Source organism: Aulonocara sp. 'chitande type north' Nkhata Bay, linkage group LG17 (genome assembly GCF_057382095.1).
Source record: "Aulonocara sp. 'chitande type north' Nkhata Bay isolate Kocher_YH1m ecotype deep benthic linkage group LG17, A_spYH_male_GT1.1, whole genome shotgun sequence".
Lineage (NCBI taxonomy): Eukaryota > Metazoa > Chordata > Actinopteri > Cichliformes > Cichlidae > Aulonocara > Aulonocara sp. 'chitande type north' Nkhata Bay.
In genome coordinates this window covers 10,351,188-10,371,341 of record NC_141360.1, presented here as the reverse complement: position 1 = coordinate 10,371,341, position 20,154 = coordinate 10,351,188, and positions in this window count along the sequence as shown.

Genomic DNA, 20,154 nt, shown 5'->3' with positions numbered 1-20,154 from the left:
TTCTCACTCTTTCTGCTCCCTCCATTGTACTCCGCACACACAGCTTACCTGTATTATAGTGCTTAGGCTGATTGCAAAGTGAACTAATTATCTAAAAAAGTTTTCACATGTGAAAGTGTGCCAGACAGTTGGCAAATTAGTGTTAATGATAGCCATACATGTATATACTTTTGCTAGGAGTGTGTTGGAAATTTGGTAATTGAGTGTTGTGCAGTGAATTGTGCCTACAGTTTTGCAAAGTGTGTGTTACAAAATTGCAAACTGAGTGCAAAGCAGTTTTTGTGCTTTTAGTTTTGCAAACTCAGTGAGTGGTTTTGCTATAAGTCTGAATAGTTTTAGAGATTGTGCTACAGGAATCACAGTTAGGGTTTAAGCATTCAGAAAAAACTGTAATACATTTGTCTATCATTTAATTCAACTGATCTTAATGTTTAATCAATGAATCATTCATTATGTCCATGGATTTTCAACTTGACTGATTGTTGTCTGGTCATTTGTAAGTTACACATTGCTGCAAGAGCTTTCAATCTAGAAATACTAATTGCTAATTGTTTCCCCCTGATGATCACAATTAGTTACCATATAAGTAGAACTGTGTTTGAGACTTTGCACTGTTCAAATATGGAGCAGGATAGACTCGTAGGGAGAGGAAACCTTCATTGAAGAGGTGGTGGTGGTGCTCCTCGACAGAGAGGTGGTCTTCAGAGAAATGTAGGCAGAAGACAACGCACCATCATCTCTAATGAAGTCCGGGCCATCATTGTTGACCATGTGGTTACAGTTTTTTTTAACTGGTATGGTACTATTTTCATAACTAAAATGTGCATTTTCAAATCTCTCAGTACAAAACTCACATTCGATCACATTTGTAACACCACTAGTCATCCTTCCAAATCTGATGTCAAGAGTTCATTGTATTTGCACATATTTTCATTCCACTTAATCATTGTTGCAGAACATATGATCATTGTGATATATTCTGAGAACATTTGCTTTACTCACCCAAACAAAACAGTAAGATCTTTTTTCAACGTAGTACTTTTACCAATCATTTCATACAGGAGCAAATAATACAAGGTAAGCGTTTCAAATTGTCCTTGGTGATGAATGAGTGTAACTGAACTGTAAAACTTTACACAGCAAATATTACACTTATGTTCAGGCATAACCAATATACATATATATATATATATATATATATATATATATATACACACACACACACACACGAAAAAGGGAGAAAAAAACAACAAGTCATTTACGTAAGCACAATATATTTTTTCTTTTATTTTCATCACTTTTACACAATTAATCAAGCCGGTCATTAACATTGGGCCATGAGTTTTCATCAACATCACAGTGGATGTCTTCATTGTTCAGGCACCGTGGGAAAAATCTCCTGGCATGACGAATCCAGGCTTGACATTGCTCAGCAGTTATATCACCACAAGCTTCACACATGGCTTGAAGAAGGGAGACATGCTCATGGGGATGGCGATCATACACCTTCCACCTCCATGTAGAGAAGAATTTCTCAATTGGGTTGAGGAAAGGGGAATATGATGTGTTTGAAACCATTCCTGAACCAGCTGTGCATGGTGGAAGCTCACATTGTCCCACACAACAACATAGATGATGTCTTCTCCCTGACAGGCCTGCTCCAGTTCATTTAAAAACAACTATCAGGTGTTCAGTGTTGTATGACCCTAGAACTGGTCTACAGCCTACCACACCATCTTCAGATATAGCTGCACCCATTGAGATGTTCCCCCCACGTTGTCCAGGGACGTGGATAGTAGCCCAATAAGGTTATGTCCTCTGTGTCTAGTTTTTGCCAGATTGAAAACGGCCTCATCAACAAAAATATACTTGTGATGATTCACAGCAGCGTCCAGCTCCATCACCCTCTGTTACAGTAATTGCATGCCAGTTTAGTGTTGTACCTGAATATATTCTGAACGCAGTTGTTTCACCTGGACATTGTTCCTCTCAAAAGGAACTTACAAATGACCAGACAACAATCAGTCAAGTTGAAAATCCATGGACATAATGAATGATTCATTGATTAAACATTAAGATCGGTTGAATTAAATGACAGAAAAATGTATTAAACTGAATAATAAGAGATGCAAATCAAAAATTTGATAGTGATAACATTATGAAAGGCAGTAACTGTGAACAAAACATTTATTTAGATGAAACACTTATTTTGTGTAGTGAAAAGGATATTTTGTCATAATGTGTATTGTACTGACACAATTGAAAATATGCTGAAATGTTTGAAAAAGGTGCACTTTTGATGATCTGTTGTGATATAAGTACTAAGAGTTTTGAAAATGTACCAATTGCTTGTGAAAACTGCGCCAAACCAATAAAAAAAACTGTAACAGAGGCTTTACCATGGCTGAGGCTGCCAGGTTGGTACAGCCTAATTTACAAAGGTCAACTGTCAGCTCTATCATCAGAACTTTTCGCCAAGAAAACTGGTATGTCTGCTATAGCAACTTCACTTCTAAAATATAGTACTCTATTGTATTGATGAACAACATGTAATTGTCAGTTTACAGTAATGTAATTTGTAATACTTCAATATTGACAGTATATGATTGTCCTCAGAATTAACAGGAGACAACCTGGTGGTGGTCGCCCACGTGTTTTGACTGACCAGCAGGAGTTGGCTGTGGTGGGAATGGTCAGGGCAAGGAATGACAGACGGCTGTCTGAAATCAAACAGGCTATTGAGAACAACAATGACACCTTTGCCAATGTGCCATCAATTAGCCTTCCAACGATTGCCCGGCTTTTGAAGAAGCACCAGGTTTCCATGAAACAAATTTACTTGGTTCCTTTTGAGAGGAACTATGTCCGGGTGAAACAACTGCATTCAGAATATATTCAGGTACAACACTAAACTGGCATGCAATTACTGTAAGACTTCTTAGACAACTAAGAAGCGCTTTGGGGTTCTTAGGGACTAGTAAAGCGCTATATAAATACAGGCCATTTACCATTTACCATTTAGTTGTAAAAAAAAAAACTAACTAAATTATCATTTTAGAGGGTGATGGAGCTGGACGCTGCTGTGAATCATCACAAGTATATTTTTGTTGATGAGGCCGGTTTCAATCTGGCAAAAACTAGACGCAGAGGACGTACCTTATTGGACAAAGGGCTACAATCCAAGTCCCTGGACAACGTGGAGGAAACATCTCAATGGGTGCAGCTATATCTGAAGATGGTGTGGTAGGCTGTAGACCAGTTCTAGGGTCATACAACACTGAACACCTGATAGTTTGTTATTTTTAAATGAACTGGAGCAGGCCTGTCAGGGAGAAGACATCGTCTATGTTGTTGTGTGGGACAATGTGAGCTTCCACCATGCACAGCTGGTTCAGGAATGGTTTCAAACACATCCTCGCTTCATGACACTCTATCTTCCACCATATTCCCCTTTCCTCAACCCAATTGAGGAATTCTTCTCTACATGGAGGTGGAAGGTGTATGATCGCCATCCCCATGAGCATGTCTCCCTTCTTCAAGCCATGTGTGAAGCTTGTGGTGATATAACTGCTGAGCAATGTCAAGCCTGGATTCGTCATGCCAGGAAATTTTTCCCACGGTGCCTGAACAACGAAGACATCCATTGTGATGTTGATGAAAATTTATGGCCCAATGTTACAGTTTTTTTAAATTGGTTTGGCGCAGTTTTCACAAGCAATTGGTACATTTTCAAAACTCTTAGTACTTATATCACAACAGATCATCAAAAGTGCACCTTTTTCAAACATTTCAGCATATTTTCAATTGTGTCAGTACAATACACATTATGACAAAATATCCTTTTCACTACACAAAATAAGTGTTTCATCTAAATAAATGTTTTGTTCACAGTTACTGCCTTTCATAATGTTATCACTATCAAATTTTTGATTTGCATCTCTTATTATTCAGTTTAATACATTTTTCTGTCATTTAATTCAACCGATCTTAATGTTTAATCAATGAATCATTCATTATGTCCATGGATTTTCAACTTGACTGATTGTTGTCTGGTCATTTGTAAGTTCCTTTTGAGAGGAACAATGTCCAGGTGAAACAACTGCGTTCAGAATATATTCAGGTACAACACTAAACTGGCATGCAATTACTGTAACAGAGGGTGATGGAGCTGGACGCTGCTGTGAATCATCACAAGTATATTTTTGTTGATGAGGCCGTTTTCAATCTGGCAAAAACTAGACACAGAGGACATAACCTTATTGGGCTACTATCCACGTCCCTGGACAACGTGGGGGGAACATCTCAATGGGTGCAGCTATATCTGAAGATGGTGTGGTAGGCTGTAGACCAGTTCTAGGGTCATACAACACTGAACACCTGATAGTTGTTTTTAAATGAACTGGAGCAGGCCTGTCAGGGAGAAGACATCATCTATGTTGTTGTGTGGGACAATGTGAGCTTCCACCATGCACAGCTGGTTCAGGAATGGTTTCAAACACATCATATTCCCCTTTCCTCAACCCAATTGAGAAATTCTTCTCTACATGGAGGTGGAAGGTGTATGATCGCCATCCCCATGAGCATGTCTCCCTTCTTCAAGCCATGTGTGAAGCTTGTGGTGATATAACTGCTGAGCAATGTCAAGCCTGGATTCGTCATGCCAGGAGATTTTTCCCACGGTGCCTGAACAATGAAGACATCCACTGTGATGTTGATGAAAACTCATGGCCCAATGTTAATGACCGGCTTGATTAATTGTGTAAAAGTGATGAAAATAAAAGAAAAAATATATTGTGCTTACGTAAATGACTTGTTGTTTTTTCTCCCTTTTTCGTGTGTGTGTGTGTATGTATATGTATATGTATATGTGCAACGATACACAAAATTCACGGTTCGGTTCGATACTTTGGTGTCACGGTTCGATATTTTTTCGATACAAAAAAAATGTTCATGCATTTTTAATTTGTCATTTATTAAAATTATAAATATATATTTTAACTCAAAAGTACAGTTTTTAAATTTAACCCTAACCCTTGTGCGTGTTTTTTATTTTGACAGCGAATGCGCACCTGCGGACCACTTATGTGCAGCCCTGGTTATATAGCTCGTCATATTGCAGCCACAGAAATTCTTTTGTCCATGAAACCATAAAGCTGCACTTTCTTTTTGCCTTATAGTCTGATTTGTCATAACTTCTCCATTTTGTGGTAAGCTTTTCTTTGGCTGTCACTTCTTCACCCTGACCTGTCTTATTTGGCTCAGCAGAACTGAAATGCTTTTACACACGGACTCACATAAGCTCAGCGATTCTCTGCGCGATCAACCTCTCACATGTTTAAGCTGCGGGAGATTTCACTTGTCATGTTTGCATAGTAAGCTAACGATTAATAAGACGATGTCAGAGGAATTGGTGCACAAATTATCATCACTCACAGATCAGTGCTGTTGCTCTCTATACACAGTTCGCGCGATTGCAAAGTGAAAGCAAAAAAACAAGCGCAAATTCAAACGCGATTTCAATATGTCACATATTGACAGTGGCTCACAGATGCCAATGACATAATTACCCAGCTACATTTCTGAAAGAATGCAAAAGCATTGACATATATTTTTCCTTCCTACAATAGCCCGACGGGCAGGGAAGAGATAGATTTTGGTAGCCCGACTGAAAAAAATCGCTAGCTCCAGGACGTCGGGCTAGCGATATTGCAAGCCCTGTATCTGATTGAGGAATCACTCATCTTTGGAAAAGAGAGTTTATTACAGAGAAATGCCTCTTTCCAAAATAAAAGCTATACTATCCGCTTCTTCTGGGCTATATTCTCAGCAGCATAAGGAGAATCACGTGCTAACAGCTGTCTAAATGACTCGGCTAAAGTTAGTAGCATGCTTGTTGTTTTTGTCTTTGCACTAGGATGATGTCGGCGTAAATGTGCAGTCATATTCGTTGTGTTCCCACTAGTGCTTTCAGGTTAATCTCGTTGAAATGACCTTAACGCCACAACACGGCAAATCTCCGTTAACGAGCTACCGCCGATCGCCCCGTGTGTGGGGCTAGACGGCCAACACGTTAACGAGCTAACTGCGCTAACACACTAGTTCCCACCCATGTAATTAAGCATTGCATGGCACATCCAACATACTGTTTTACTTTAGTCCATGACTCGCTTACCTTCAGGGTCATACGTCACATGAAAACCAAAATAATTCCAAACGCCAGATCTGAATGAGGGTGGGGGAGGTCCATGTGTCTTGCTAGCTTGCCCTGCGCTCTTCCTTCTGACTATGCTGTCTGTGTTGAGTGCTCAGTGGATCTGCGCTCGACAGTGCAGCCTAGGCGGAGTAGTCGAACGCAGATTCACTGAGCGCTCAACACAGACAGCATCGTCGGAAGGAAAGTTGATCAAATAAATTACAAATGTTGTATTGTTCGATACATATGCGTACCGAACCGAAAGCACTGTATCGAACGGTTCAATATCGATACGAATATCGTTGCACCCCTAATATATATATATATAGGTTATGCCTGAACATAAGTGTAATATTTGCTGTGTAAAGTTTTACAGTTCAGTTACACTCATTCATCACCAAGGACAATTTGAAACGCTTACCTTGTATTATTTGCTCCTGAATGAAATGATTGGTAAAAGTAATACGTTGAAAAAAGATCTTACTGTTTTGTTTGGGTGAGTAAAGCAAATGTTCTCAGAATATATCACAATGATCATATGTTCTGCAACAATGATTAAGTGGAATGAAAATTTGTGCAAATACAATGAACTCATGACATCAGATTTGAAAGAATGACTAGTGGTGTTACAAATGTGATCAAATGTGAGTTTTGTACTGAGAGATTTGAAAATGCACACTTTAGTTGTGAAAATAGTACTAAACCAATTTAAAAAAACTGTAAGCAACCGAAGCTGATCCAAAGTGATTTAAAGGAAGATCTCCAAAAACCCCACTTTCAAAATACATGAAAAGCTGAAAGGTCTGTTTTGTTGTGTTAACTAATTATTGTAGAAAGTAAAATTCACAGTGATTTACTGGTCATTAAAATGTCCCCTATATAAGCTTCCTTTATAAGTTACCAATACTGATACAGGTAACTTTATCAACATTGCTGGCGTCGTATTTACTTCTGAACAATACCAAATTTAGTAGTGTCACACAGTACTACCAAAAACTGCTGGTTTCAGAAAAGAGCTTTGAGGGTTACTCCTAGTAATATTCAATAAACAAGACTTGTTTAAATGTTAAACTCCTTTGCCTTGGCTTCCAAACAATTCTCAAAGGTGTTAATCTGTTCAGACATCATTTCATTTCAGTCATCTGACCCCAAACACCTGGCTTTGATTTTTTTCTCCCTATTAGCTTCTCACTTAAAAGGTTATCACTGTCCCCTCGAATCTTATCTCATGCTCAGACTCTGCAAACACACCAAATCCGGATGTTGTGTGCATGCGCCTATAAAACGTGCTAATCTGTCAGCCCTTGTTTTATCCTTACTAAATTCTGTTTATCAGTTATTACAAATGCAAAATACGCCATTTGCATTATTGCAGGAGTAACAGTAGTAGCATTTACAGTCACCCCATGAGTGTGTGCACACACCAATATTCTGTCTCGCACACACACACAGTAGCAGAAGTAATGGCAGTATCGCGCATTACTTCAGTCAGTGCAGATAAGAGAAGTTGTGAAACGAACTGTGCAAATCTTTCCACTTCAGCTCAAACTCAGTCTCATATCAAAGGTGTGGAGCGATAACAGCTCGCTCTCGCTCACATACAAGGTTTTAGATAGAATTGGTAACTATGCTGGTGGTCTCTCACCCCACCCCCCTCTCTTGTCTGCCACTCTTTTAGATTAGCTTACTGACTGACTGGTATGCATGTCTCAATTACCAGACATAGAGTCAGACTTTAACAGCTGTGTATGTTAAGGAGAAGGTCGTGCATTTAGACAGAGGGAGCAGTTTTAGGTGTTTTTGTGTCTTCAACTGATACTTTTATGTTCTGTTAAAGGTTCCGTGACAGTTTAAAGAACATATACATCTAACGAACTGGCTCATAACTTTGATTGGACAAGAGTTTGTGGTCACATGATCCAAAAAGGGTATATTTTCCATGTTTTATGACAGTAACATGCTTAAAAACACAAAATCTTAATAGCAAAATCAGTGAATCAATAAAGTACAAAAAAGCATAACGTAAAATTTTGCACAAGTTCGCACGCAAGTTAGCAACGCTAGCGCAATGCAATTCCCTGCTGGGATTGAGCTACATAAAAGCAGGTCTCTTGAAGATACTAATCACCGCCTCTGATGATAAATGACTACTGCACAAACAGGATGTGTTAACTACTTCTACTTTTTTGCACAGCATGTATGCAGAAGCAGAGCTCAGTGTGTGTGTGTGTGTGTGTGTGTGTGTGTGTGTCAGGCTGCAGGTGTGCCATAAGTGTGCTTGTGTGTGGGACATTCTCTTCTGGTGCTGGAGCAGAACAAACATGGATTAGAGCCGCACCACCATGCAGGTACCAACAGCTCCCCGTTGGCCTGCGCGCACACACCTAGAAGCACTCATGTTCCAAACAGCCAGCTGCTGCGGCTTACATGATGTCAGGGCCATTAAAGTCATGTAGCTAGAGAGAGCTGGCAGATGAAAGGCTTGTCATTTAAACAGAGCAAACTATTAGAAGGCTCATAATCGCTGATGGACAGGCAGGTTTACGGCCTCAGGCGTGGAAGGGTGCAAAGGCCTGTAAGGTGGAGAGGATGTTAAATATCTAGGGTGTGTCTATGGAGGGGGAGGGGTTATGCCGTGGCTGAAGTTCAACACTTTGTAAAAATAGGATTATTCACTGTTAAAATCAATGATGTGATAAAGATGGAAAGAGGAAAAAATGCTCTGTCTGACTCAACAGGTCTGATTGATGACTCCAGTGTTGGCTAAGTCCTTTTCAAATATGCACTCATACACTCGCCCACAATCTGTGCAGCAACCCACTCAGAGTTCAGCCAGAGGTTCTCCTGATAACATTTACACATATGCTCAGTTGCACATGCACACCTTTAATTTGGCTGGCCACTGCTTCACACACACGCACATGTGTTTTACTCTTACTTGACTCCTGGAACAATGCTCAGAAAGATCAGAAAGATCATCACTTTGTTTCCTTCTTCTTAGCTGCACTGGAGTGTTTCTACTCTGTACGGGTTCAGCTGCTTTGCATTGCACCAATGTCATCTCTGCCATGCCATGCCATGCCATGCCAATATAAGTCATTACATTACAAACTAAACTGTTACTGTTTTGAGTTATTTAGTTATGACACATGTCCAGCTTTGAGAAAGTCATTCATGTGGCATGGATCACTGCTTTAGATACCGCCTGATCACTATGTCAATGAAATAGACATTTCTCATGTGGTAGAATATTTGTGGGGCCTTAACTGCTTAAGTAGAAAAAGGACTTATCGCTAAGTTGGCCATCTGCTAAAACAAACCATGCCACTGAGCATGTCTGAACTCATGGAGACACACCCGTCCAAACCAGCTGCGGCTCAGCCGGCCTCTACCTGGGTAGCCAAGAGAGGGAAGGAGCGAGAGAGATAGGGGCCCCCAAAAGGCCAAGGTCACCTGGGTCAAATGTTTCCATAGCGATGTTAAACACACAGACACACACACATATACGCACAAAGCATTTACACAGGCAGACATATGATTTGAGCTACAGGGTTACCACGGTGACTTAATGCCAAACGCATACGCCTCATGGAGAAGAGAATGCACGTGTTGTTGACACAGGTGCTTTTATCGCAGTTAATTTCGGAAACCTCTTCTGCATGCAGGTTCTTTCACCAGCGTCTCTCCTCCAAACCTCTGCTCTGCTTGTGGCTCATTTTCAGTCATCAAGCATTCCCATATGGAAAAGAAATAGTAAAAACTTATATGTGATTACTCATGAAAGTGGCCACTTTCTCATTACTTTCATATATTGTTTTAGTAAGTATCCAAAACATACAAGTTTCATTATATAATTTTTCAAGGGATCTTATATCTGTTTTCACTCTTATATGCTTTTCATACAAGTTTCACACAAGACAGATACAAACTTTATAAGATTTATATATATCTTTTCCATATGGGTTAGCTATTCCTTCCATAGCAACAAAAAAAGAGAGACGGTAAGTTGAAAGTTCAAACAAAACAGCAGATGGCGAACCAGAGTACAGTTTTTTTGCCAGCTACTGTGGCAAATTTCTTTTCAATAGAATGCCCTTCAGTTTTAATTACATTGGTAATAATTTAATAATAATATATAATGAGATAATGATAGTTTTCAAGTAAAGTAATTCTTTTCATTAGCAAAAGGGGGAGCTATATTTAATGGAGTCTTTATTTAAGCGTTTTTGGTGATTGGCAGTGCACATGTGGAAATTAAATCACATCAAACTATTAGTTTGTGGGCATATGTGGATGAATTTCTCAGTTCTCAGTTCTCATTTTTTTGTCCACACTGATGCGTTTCTGTCATCACCTCTGTTTGTGTTTGTCTGAAGTTTGAGTTAACTAACCTCACAGGCAGGCAGGATTTCACCTACACCAAACCTCTCTGAAAGTGTGCATCTGTCAGAATGATGGAGAGCCGAGGGTTTTTTAAAAAAAAACTTTTTTTGCACTTTCAAGCAGCTGCTTGTCCTGGTAGAAATGAAGCAGATCGAAAAAAGCAGAGAAAGCGCACACAGCAACCTTCGTGCACACATACCAACCTTCACCATCTTACAGAAGAAGGAACCTTGTGACACATGAGATACCAAACAGTTTAGGAGCTCCGTGGGTGGTTGCACTGCGGCAGCTGCCACATGGCGTCACCCAGAAAGTCATGTGTTATCTCCAAGATTCTTGTGTGATTGCAATAAATGCTTTGCAGTGGTGTAAACACGAAACGAAGAAAATTGAGCAAACTGCTCCAAACCAAACTGTGCAATGTGCATGCGTTCGTGATGTGTCATGTGAAGGATCAATACAAATCGGAACTTACCTACCATCTCCACGTCCTGCTCTAGTTCTCAGCCCTGTTTCTCTATGTTCAATATTTGCCTGTTTACATTGCTGAAACCTTGCTAGGTGAAGTCACTTCCAACTGGTTGTCATGTCAATGTTGAAAGACCACTGGAAAAGCAGCAAACCAGACTTCAATACAGTTTGCTGCAAACAAATGTGTGGCAGTGACTCAGAAGGTTGAGCAGGTCATCTGCAAATTAAAATGTTGGTCGTTCAATCCCTTGCTACTCTAGTTTGCATGCCAAAGTATCCATGACGAAGATCCTGCACCCTGAGTTGCTTCTAAAGTGTTCACTGGGTGTTTGATAGAAAGCACATGCGTGTGAATGGGTAAATGACTTGATTAGAAAAGTACCATAAGAACCTGTTATTCATTACAACTGCTGAGACCCAATCTCTCTTTTCTCAGAGCTCTAAACAAAAAGTTTCAAAAATCTTAGATACTGAGCTTTGATGATGCACTACCTCAAAAAATACAAGTGTTCAGGATACAGATTGTCTTTATAAACAAACCTGGCTGTATTTCAACCCTGTAAAATAAGAATTATAAAGTGGCCACTTTCACATGTTTCTCCTCCACCATAACTACAGTACAGTGTAAGAAGTAAAAGTCAAGTAAACACTAAGAAAAAGTGTAAAATCTGGGATTTTTATAAGTGATTCATAGTGTGAAACTTTTGGTCATCGCTTCTTTTGAGATGAGAACTTTCTGGGTTCTAATCTCAACAGTAGTGCAACAGCTGGGGTGTAGTTTAGCTCAGTGGGTGAGCAGGCAACCACATGCCACAGTGGCCCAGGTTTCAATCCAACCCATGGGCCTTTGCTACATGTCCTCCCCCTCTCATTCCTCCCACTTTCCTGTTCTCTCCACCATATCACTATCCAATAAAGGCAAAAATGGCCAAAAACATAATGTCTGCCTACAACTCACCCTCGCTGGTTGTGCACAGAAGATGGATACATAAAGGCATGTACATAGTCAGCAATAATATTCAGGTAGACCGTCATGTTGAAGCAGTCTGGCCTTTGTCCTGTGACCTTTGGCATCAACAACATATTTTGACTCGTTCATTGGCTATTTTCTCTTTTGTTCTCATTCTTGGTGAAGCCTGTGAGATGGTCATGTGAGGGAAAACCCAGCATAGCACCATTTTCTGAAATGCTCAGACCATCCCATCTGTCACTAACAACCATCTAATATTCAAAATCACTTAAATCATCTTTCGTCCCCATTCTGATGCTCTGTTTGAACTCCAGCATGCCCACATGCCTAAATGTACTGAGCCGTTGCCATACCATCAGCTGATTAAGTGCTTGCATTAGTAAACAGTCCAAGACGCATACCTAATAAAGTGGTCAGTGAGTGTGTTTTCTATTGTCATACTGTTTTATTTGGCTGTTTTTGTATTCTGCATTCTGTTTTGGTCTATTTACTTTTAGAATGAAGCATATCTTTGCTTTAATTAGATAATTAGCAACAAGAGTGACCGATTATGAATTAGTGTGTTTAAGAAACCTTATTTCTGCAGCAGATTTTAGGGGGGTTTCCCCCCTCTGGTGGTTTCCATTGTGCATTACAAGGGAGCCAGTGCAAATTGTGTTTAGAGTTTACTCATCCAATTTAGTGAACTGGATTTTGTGTGCTACTAGGGTTTCACGTTTTGGCAATAGAGTGAATAATTCAACAAACTGGAAAGAATACAGAGAATGTAGTTCACGGAAAAGACGTCAGTGTTTCAGCAACTCAGAAAAACTGCACAAAATTTCAAACTGAGTGTTAAGCAGTGAGATGCATTTACAGTTTTGCCCCCCCAAAAAAAAAAAAACAGGAAAGTGTAACAAATGCACAAAGAGTGTGTAAAGCTCAGGGTGTGCATTCAGTGTGATAACTGCAATCCTATTGGGTTTCCACACTGACCAATGTGAAAACACAAAATAGGTTCACCTAAAAGTCAGAGCTTGCACACTATAAATATTGCAGTACTGGACATGGAGGAACAGTGAAGAGAAATAGAGGAGAACGCTGGAGGAAGTATGGTTGAGGAGAACAGCTGAGGTAGAGCAGAGGCTGCAAATGAACAGATTGTGGTGTTTCCATGTAAGCTTCTCACGTGGTGCTGCCAGCTCTTCTCTTTCTGTCTGTTCAAAACTCACACTGCCCTTATATTTGCTGATGAGAGGGAGTACCAGCTATAGCTGGTGGCATGGTGTAGGTCCCGGGATCAAACCTTTGGCTGCTCGGACGCAGCAGCGTGTTGAGGTCTTTGTGTGCACGGGCACACACGCTCACACACATGTACACAAACTCACAAACCATTATCCAACATGAAATATCACACACACTTGTCATTTCAATAGCAAGGCACCCTTACAGAAAACAGAAAAATTATTATTATTATTATTATTGTTTTTTACTGCATGCTTTGAATGGTAAAAAAAATAGCGCCACCTGGTTGACAAATATGAAAAATTAAAAATTTAAAGGTAATAAAATAAAAAGAAAATCTTAACATAAAAGAATGCATTAGTTGATGTTCAGATAAATGTGATATCACACATTGTATTTTCAATTATTTTTACTGGGACATTTGTTTTTGGCCCTGAGAATCAGATGTGGTGTTTTTTGCATAGCTTAGCCATTTAAAACTAATGTCACAAGCTGAGACAACAATTTTAAAATTTTAAAATAAAAATTAATATCCACTGGCAAATATGAGCTATATTCATTCAGCACAGCCAAAATAAAAAACAGAATGACACAAAATGTCTCGAGGATCATCCAAGAGTTTTAAGGAAAGAACAGAATTCATGATTCTGCATTTACAGCGAGTCAAACTGGTCCAAAAGATTTTGTTCAGCGGTCTTCAGATATTTCGGGGATCTTTAAGATGTTTTTTGGCAAATGTAAGATGAGCATTTGCGTTCTTTTTGGTCAAAAAAGAACGAAATCTCTTTGGATTGATTCCACTGTTGCCAAGATTCTTTCTTATAGTTGAATCATGAACAGCAATGTTAACTGAAGCAAGTGAGGAGGTTGTATATAGGATTACACCTCAAAGTGCTTTGTCAGTCAAGATGTCAAAATGTCAATCTGTGCTGAAGTAACTTTAAAAGCCATACAGACGTTTTTATTCCCCACCCTCCTTTTTTCCTTAACTTTAATTAGTGAGAAAAAAAGAATGTTCAGCTGTTCTTTTCTGGCTCTTCTGATGCTTCTCAATGAAAGGAAAACCCTCCGCGATCTGTTTGGATTATTTATGAAGGTTCGTTCAGTGGTGATCCATTTAACACAGACACTCACAGTTTGCCATCCATGACCCAGTCCAGTGAAGTGGATGAAGAGATACCCCCCAATCCCCCCTGTCTCACTGGGTCACAGAGTAAGGAGGGCAGGGTAGCTCCTTAGGAAATCTAATACCACCCACCTGGTAACACACACGTACTTAGACAGCAGACACAGACACAGAAAAGAGCCAAACTGCAGTCATTTAACCAGTTTTAACTAGCTACTTGCACAAATGTGCAAATGAAGGGTACCTTGGCCTCTGGTAGAGGACTCAAGGTTGAAGGATAAGAGAAAGGGAAATTTATAGATAGATAGATAGATAGATTATATATATATATATATGTATATATATATATCATTCTCCACCACCCTAGTTTTAACCTCGGGACTTCTAGGCCATATTCGGCACAGATGTTCCTGTATATTATGCTGGCCACTTGGTTATGGCGTTCCATGTATGCCCTGCCAGCTAGCATCTTACACCCTGCTGCTATATGCTGGATTGTCTCAGGGGCATCTTTACACAGCCTGCACCTGAGATCTAGCCAGGTGTGATAGACCCCAGCCTCTATGGATCTTGTGCTCAGAGCTTGTTCCTGTGCTGTCATGTTTAGTGCCTCTGTGCTGTCTTTCAGTCCGGCTCTGTCAAGCCACTGGTAGGATTTCTGGATATCAGCCACCTCCTCTATCTGCTGGTGGTACATACCGTGCAGGGGCCTGTCCTTCCATGATGGGTCCTCCTCTTCCTCCTCATTCTTGGGTTTCTCCTGCCTGATGTACTTACTGAGCTCAGTTGGGGCCATCTTCCTAAATTATTTGTGGATGTTCCTTGTCTCATCCTGGACCGTGGCGCTGACACTCACCAGTCCCCGGCCTCCTTCCTTCCGCTTAGCGTACAGCAGGGGTCAGCAACCTTTCTGATGATGAGTGCCATCTAAAATTCCCTCAGAAGTCAATGTGCCATATGATTGCATTAGCAATAAACTTAATAACGCTCTATATCAACAGTTACACACTATATACAACAACTTTATAGAATTATATTTGTTTGCAGATGTTGGCATAGTGCAGATCAGCTATTTTGAAAAATCCATAACATCCATAGCAAGAACTCCATAACAGCAAATGAACTGTACAACAAAAAATGCAAATGCTATTTATGGTCTCCTCAAAACAATGATAAGTAAAATAAACTGGGCCAATATGGCATGTTTGTTAATACAGGGATACACATGTTAATGGCATCTCTGGTCTCCCACTCAGAGACACACGTCTCCGAGTGTCCAGCGTTCAGACGGCTACCTGAGGACACTCTTCATGTGAGAGAAAATCTGCTCACACAGATATGTAGAGCCAAATACTGTAGATAAAGCCTATGCAATGTTCTGAAGACAGTTAAACTTGTCAGGTAGTGATGTCCAGCAGGTGAAAATGCAAGCTCCATGAACACGCACAGCTGTGGATTCCAGCTGCGTTCGTAGTTCTGCAAACTTTGACCCCCACAGAGTTGAGGTTTTCAGTTCAATCAGCATTTCAATCTCCTCTGTGTCCAGGCAGTTAATGCGAGACAAATCCAGCTGCTCATTAAAGCTTTCTGGTTTGCTCAAAGAAAACATTGGTGCATACACCTGAAAATGCATTGTGAATTCTGTCTCGAGTCTACGGATGTATTTCCATGGTGCTGATGCTGAGCGGACAGCTCCTGAAGCATTTGAAGTGTCGGAATGTGGAAATTTTAACATCGCTTGAAAAAACTGCCAGCTAGCAGCGTCCCTCTCACCAGTAGGCTACGTCATTTTTAGCCAATTGCAAGTTGAATCTGGTACTTGGGGTTGTTAGTTAAGATACCGTCATTAAGAAGCGGCTCAACTAATGTGTCTATGCTAGTTAATTTGCGATGTGCACCACTGGCCCGGCCATTTATTTTTTTAATGCACCTTCTCAGATTAATTCACTGCGTGTCGTGCCATCAGTTGACCCTTTGCGTGCCAGCTGTGCCACGAGTGCCCAATGCTTGTTGCGCACGAGACGCAAGGTCGTAACGCAGCAAGACTGCATCAAAGCGCCCCCTTGTGACATTAATAGGCAATAGCTTAAGATGACAAGAGGGGAATTTGCAGCCCTGTATTTCGCATGGGTTAGACCAGGGGTCGGTAACCTTTGTCTGTCTCTTCCTGTGAGATCTTCGCAATAATGGAGGTCGAGTGTATTTTCCTCAAAGTATGCAGTGCTGCAAACCACTTAATGAGACCAAATTGCTTATTAGATTAGATTAGATTAGATTAGATTAGATTAGATTAGATAGAACTTTATTAATCCCTCGGGTGGGTTCCTCTGGGAAATTCGATTTCCAAAAAAGCACAGCACCGACAGAAGTTACAGAGTTACAGAATATTATATATATATATATATACACACACACACACACATATATATAAATACAGAGACAATATAAATAAAATATACGAAAGGGATAAATAGAATAAATAGGAATAAAAAATAAAAATACAAGTGAATTGCACATTTCAAGTATTGAGGTCTATTGCACTGTTGACTATTTACAAAAGTATTGCACAAAAGGTATTGCACAGTGAGGTGAAGAGGCACTACAGCTTAGTTGTTCCCCCCTCCTTTGTCCTCCTGTTTCCCCTCCCTCTCCCCTCCAGGGAGGAGTTAAACAGTCTGATGGCGTGTGGGACAAAGGAGTTTTTAAGTCTGTTAGTTCTTGTCTTTGGGAGAAGCAACCTGTCACTGAACAGACTCTTCTGGTTGTTAATGGCCGTGTGCAGAGGATGTCTGGCATTGTCCATGATGTCCATCAGTTTCTTTAATGTCCTTTTCTCTGCCACTGTCACCAGAGTGTCCAGCTTCATGCCGACCACAGAGCTAGCCCTCCTGATCAGTTTCTCCAGCCTGGATGAGTCCTTCTTTGCTGTGCTGCTCCCCCAGCACACCACAGCATAGAAAAGTACTCCAGCAACCACCGACTGGTAAAATATCCTCAGGAGCTTCCTGCAGATGTTAAAAGACCTCAGCCTCCTGAGGAAGTACAGTCGGCTTTGGGCTTTTTTATACAGGTGCTCTGTGTTGCATGACCAGTCCAGTTTATTGTCCACCCACAGCCCGAGGTACTTGTACTTGTTGACCACCTCCACCTCCTCCCCCTCTATCTGAACCGGCAGTGGACCTGCTCTAGACCTCCCGAAGTCCACAACCAGTTCCTTAGTCTTTGAGGTGTTGAGTTGCAGGTGGTTTGTGTGACTCCATGCGACAAAGTTCCTCACCAGACTTCTGTACTCCTCTTCCTGATCATCCCAGATACACCCCATGATGGCTGTGTCGTCTGCAAACTTCTGAATGTGGCATAATTCAGAGTTGTAGCAGAAGTCAGAGGTGTACAGGGTGAAGAGAAGAGGGGACAGCACAGTTCCCTGTGGTGCTCCTGTGCTGCTGACCACTGTGTCAGACGTGATGTCCTTCAGCCTGACGTACTGTGGTCTGTCGGTGAGGTAGTCGAAGATCCAAGCGACCAGGCAGGGGTCCACCTCCATCCTGTTCAGTTTTTCCTGAAGCATACAGGGCCGGATGGTATTAAAGGCACTGGAAAAGTCAAGAAACAGGATCCTGACCGTGCCTTTTCCCCCATCCAGGTGTGAGTGGGCTCTGTGTAGGAGGTACAGGATGGCATCCTCCACTCCGACACCCGCCTTGTATGCAAACTGTAGTGGGTCCTGGGCATGTTGTACCTGTGGTCGGAGGAGGTTGAGGAAGAGCCGCTCTAGAGTCTTCATAAGATGTGACGTCAGTGCCACCGGTCGGAAGTCATTCAGCTCATTGGGCCGGTTCTTTTTGGGGACCGGGACGATGCAGGATGTCTTCCATAGGGCGGGCACTCTCCCCAGTCGCAGACTGAGGTTGAAGACTCGTTGTAGCGGCTCCCCAAGTTCAGCAGCACACGCCTTTAGCATCCTAGGACACACCTTGTCTGGGCCTGCTGCCTTTCTGGGGCCAAGCTTCCTCAGTTGTCTCCTGACCTGATCCACTGTGACACTGGGAGATGTTTGGGAGGAGGGGAGGGGGGGAGATGTCTTGCTGCTGAGAGAGGGATTGGAGGAGGGGGGTGTCATAGTGTCAGGAAGGGGGGGAAGCGAGGGAGGTAGGAGAGTGGGGATTGGACTCTGTAGTGAAGGTGAGGGTGAGGGTGAGGGTGGGGGGGTTGTGGGCTGGTCAAACCTATTGAAGAAGTTGTTGAGTTCGTTTGCCTTCTCCACAGTCCCCCCCACTGTGCTTTTCTTGGTGTTGTGGCCTGTGATGGTTTATTACATATCAATGCTAATAAGCTACTCTTTTATTAGGCCCCGAACTCTGACCACAAATGGAATAACATCTGTCGAGTTATTTGTGTTGGAAAATCCCGGTGAGTCACACGCTTTCGTTAGCTACCTGTTAAGTTTAGATAATATCATTTTCCAACACATGCAATCGGGAGCTATAAGAGTGTAATGTGTTGTTTTACTTATCCTGTTGTTCCTTACAGTGTGGTGTAAGTGTTGCATGTTCAAAGCTACAGATGTTACTGCCGATGCTGTAACATCTGTAGGTGTGATACTGCTGCTATGTGCGCTTAGCCCCACCTCCCCGCGGCCATACTACGATGGGGGAGGTATTCATATATAAATAGAAGTCCTGCCATTAATTAATTCTTCGATCTTAAATATGATCAACCTATCTCTAATGATCGGCTATGTACCACAAGCCTTCAAGCTAGCTGTAGTTAAACCTTTACTCAAAAAGCCATCTCTAGACCCAGCAGTCTTAGCTAATTATAGGCCAATCTCCAACCTTCCTTTCATATCAAAAATCCTTGAAAGAGGAGTTGTCAAACAGCTAACAGATCATCTGCAGAGGAATGGTTTATTTGAAGAGTTTCAGTCAGGTTTCAGAGCTCATCACAGCACAGAAACAGCTTTAGTGAAGGTTACAAATGATCTTCTTATGGCCTCTGACAGTGGACTCATCTCTGTGCTTGTCCTGCTAGACCTCAGTGCAGCGTTCGATACTGTCGACCATAATATCCTATTAGAGCGATTAGAACATGCTGTAGGTATTACAGGTACTGCGCTGCAGTGGTTTGTATCATATCTATCTAATAGACTCCAGTTTGTTCATGTAAATGGAGAGTCCTCTTCACACACTGAGGTTAATTATGGAGTTCCACAGGGTTCAGTGCTAGGACCAATTCTGTTTACATTATACATGCTTCCCTTAGGCAGTATCATTAGAAGACATAGCATACATTTTCACTGCTATGCAGATGACACCCAGCTCTATCTGTCCATGAAGCCAGATGACACACACCAATTAGTTAAACTGCAGGAATGTCTTAAAGACATAAAGACCTGGATGGCCGCTAACTTTCTGCTTCTTAATTCAGATAAAACTGAGGTTATTGTACTCGGCCCTGAAAAGCCTAGAAATATGGTATCTAACCAGATTCTTACTCTGGATGGCATTACCTTGGCCTCCAGTAACGCTGTGAGGAACCTTGGAGTCATTTTTGACCAGGACATGCATGTCCTTCAACACACATATTAAACAAATATGTAGGACTGGTTTCTTCCATTTGCGCAACATCTCTAAAATTAGAAATATCCTGTCTCAGAGTGACGCTGAAAAACTAGTTCATGCATTTATTACTTCCAGGCTGGACTACTGCAATTCATTATTATCAGGATGTCCTAAAAACTCACTGAAAAGCCTTCAGCTAATCCAAAATTCTGCAGCAAGAGTCCTG